This window comes from Mya arenaria, chromosome 15, assembly GCF_026914265.1.
Source record: "Mya arenaria isolate MELC-2E11 chromosome 15, ASM2691426v1".
Classification (NCBI taxonomy): domain Eukaryota; kingdom Metazoa; phylum Mollusca; class Bivalvia; order Myida; family Myidae; genus Mya; species Mya arenaria.
The window spans coordinates 57,416,355-57,419,664 of record NC_069136.1 but is presented as its reverse complement, the minus strand read 5'-3'; positions in this window follow the sequence as shown (position 1 = coordinate 57,419,664).

Sequence of the window (3,310 nt, the reverse complement as noted above, 5' to 3'; positions counted from 1 at the left end):
TGACTTGCGTTATTTTCTAATTTTTCATGTATATTTGATGACAGTTCTAGTTCAAATTCAGTTAAGCTGTAGTCTGACAAAACGTTTGGCCCATGAGCATTGAAATTTACAAATTTAGCGAGCAAAGCCTTATCTTCAATGCAGTAACCTATTACACACCCACTAATGTAAAAGCCCCAAAATCTTTATCATCCCCTTCACGCCCGTTTGCTATTCTAAGTCCTGTTTCAATAAAAAAAATCAATATGCAGTCCACCACATTTTGTTTAAAGTCATCACTCGAGGCAAAATATTGCCTTCGGCGTAGCATTTATGACGCAATTTATCACGTGGTATACACACACTGATATTGCAGGGAGTCAACGTAAACCTTTTTGCTAACGTGGGCGACTGTTCGCAAGCTGGTGTAAAAAGCCAACAAAAGCTAAACCACATGACAGACAGACAGAAGTGTTTATACTGAGCTGATGCAGTAACTGTATTATGAACCGTAACAAGGCCTTGCAATATATATCCCGACGCCCGTTTAATTGTTGTGTACAAATGACAAGTTTCTGATTGCTGGCTGTCATCGCTAAACGACATCCAATTAGCATATCATTTTGTCATAAATGCTTTTTTGTTTTCTCTCGGAGGCCCGCTCTATGATCGTTTAATAAATAATATCATGCAACAGGATAATATTTGCGTTACAGGCATGCTCTGAAACCGCAAGTGTAAATAGCAATTTGTGCAAGATCAAGTTACTTAGTTTCTTTATGAAGCACTCTTATTTTTTTAGAGATGATAGCCTTTGGTAGGCCTTAACTACTGTAGGGTTTTAGTCAGGTTTTAAAAAAGGGAAATGTGTTGCAGAAAAAATACACAGAGTGATGAGTGTGAAAAAGGCCACATTGTTTCGGGCTGTGAAGAACTAAATAGTTTTAAATTTGACAATGTTTGGAATGTGTTTAATTGAAGTAGTTTTAACTTCCAACTGCCAGATATGTTAAGTTTTTACGTAGTTACAACATATTATAAGCATTTTAATAAACGACAGCACACATTTTAACAAATAGAGCATTCAATTTCTTGATTGAAAAAGAGTGCACATGATGTTCTCCATGAGGGAAAACCCTTCCAAAAAGGTCAGCTCGCTCTAATAACTCACTGTATTCACAAAGCCACATATAGGTGTTCAGTACAGATCTTCAAAGTGTCCATGATTCAATTCAATTAAAATGTGTGTACCATTACAAAAAATGAGATGTGATATTTTTACTCACAAAGTCACATTAAAGTAGTCTTTAACTTTTAAAATCAATGTACTCACAATGTCAGCTTAAAGTAGTTTCTAACCTTTACAATCAGTATACTCACCTTAAAGTAGTCTCTAACCTTTACAATCAGTTTACTCACAATGTCACCTATAAGTAGTCTCTAACCTTTACAATCAGTTTACTCACAATGTCACCTTAAAGTAGTCTCTAACTTTTACAATCAGTTTACTCACAATGTCACCTTAAAGTAGTCTCTAACCTTTACAATCAGTTTACTCCCAAAGTCACCTTAAAGTAGTCTCTAACCTTTACAATCAGTTTATCCACAATGTCACCTTAAAGTAGTCTCTAATCTTTACAATCAGTTTACTCACAATATCACCTTAAAGTAGTCTCAAACCATTAAAATTAGTTTACTCACAATGTCACCTTAAATTAGTCTCTAACCTTTACAATCAGTTTACTCACGATGTCACCTTAAAGTAGTCTCTAATCTTTGCAATCAGTTTACTCACAACGTCACATTAAAGTAGCCTCTAATCTTTGCAATCAGTTTACTCACAATATCACATTAATGTAGTCTCTAACCTTTACAATCAGTTTACTCACAATATCACATTAAAGTAGTCTCTAAACTTTAAAATCAGTTTACTCACAAGTCACCTTAAAGTAGTCTCTAATCTTTACAATCAGTTTACTCACAAGTCACCTTAAAGTAGTCTCTAATCTTTGCAATCAGTTTACTCACAACGTCACATTAAAGTAGCCTCTAATCTTTGCAATCAGTTTACTCACAATATCACATTAAAGTAGTCTCTAATCTTTACAATCAGTTTACTCACAATGTCACCTTAAAGTAGTCTCTAATCGTTACAAACAGTTTACTCACGATGTCACCTTAAAGTAGTCTCTGACCTTTACAATCAGTTTACTCACGATGTCACCTTAAAGTAGTCTCTGACCTTTACAATCAGTTTACTCACGATGTCACCTTAAAGTAGTCTCTGACCTTTGCAATCAGTTTACTCACGATGTCACCTTAAAGTAGTCTCTGACCTTTACAATCAGTTTACTCACGATGTCACCTTAAAGTAGTCTCTAATCGTTACAATCAGTTAACTCACAATGTCCCTTAAAGTAGTCTCTAATCGTTACAATCAGTTTACTCACGATGTCACCTTAAAGTAGTCTCTGACCTTTACAATCAGTTTACTCACGATGTCACCTTAAAGTAGTCTCTGACCTTTACAATCAGTTTACTCACGATGTCACCTTAAAGTAGTCTCTGACCTTTACAATCAGTTTACTCACGATGTCACCTTAAAGTAGTCTCTGACCTTTACAATCAGTTTACTCACAAGTCACCTTAAAGTAGTCTCTAATCTTTGCAATCAGTTTACTCACAATATCACATTAAAGTAGTCTCTAATCTTTACAATCAGTTTACTCACAATGTCACATTAAAGTAGCCTCTAATCTTTGCAATCAGTTTACTCACGATGTCACCTTAAAGTAGTCTCTAATCTTTACAATCAGTTTACTCACAATATCACATTAAAGTAGCCTCTAATCTTTGCAATCAGTTTACTCACAATATCACATTAAAGTAGTCTCTAACCTTTACAATCAGTTTACTCACAACGTCACATTAAAGTAGTCTCTAATCTTTACAATCAGTTTACTCACAAGTCACCTTAAAGTAGTCTCTAATCTTTACAATCAGTTTACTCACAATATCACATTAAAGTAGTCTCTAACTAATAATCACCTTAATTAGTCTTTACCTGGAACATTATTTTTGTCTACTACCGAGCCAGTATACCCATTCATAAATAAACATTTTCGCGTGTTCCTTTTAATGTATAAATACTAAATTAATTTTACGTCAAGCATAAAACGTGAATCCAAAATTATAACAATCACATTTACTAGCAATGCATTGTTTTAATCATACAACTTCAACACTACTTTCTTATGTGCTTGATAAAAACTAATTCCCGGGCCTCCGTTTTAAGCACACCGTGTCAAAGTCGTGTTTAATTGCAATCAAA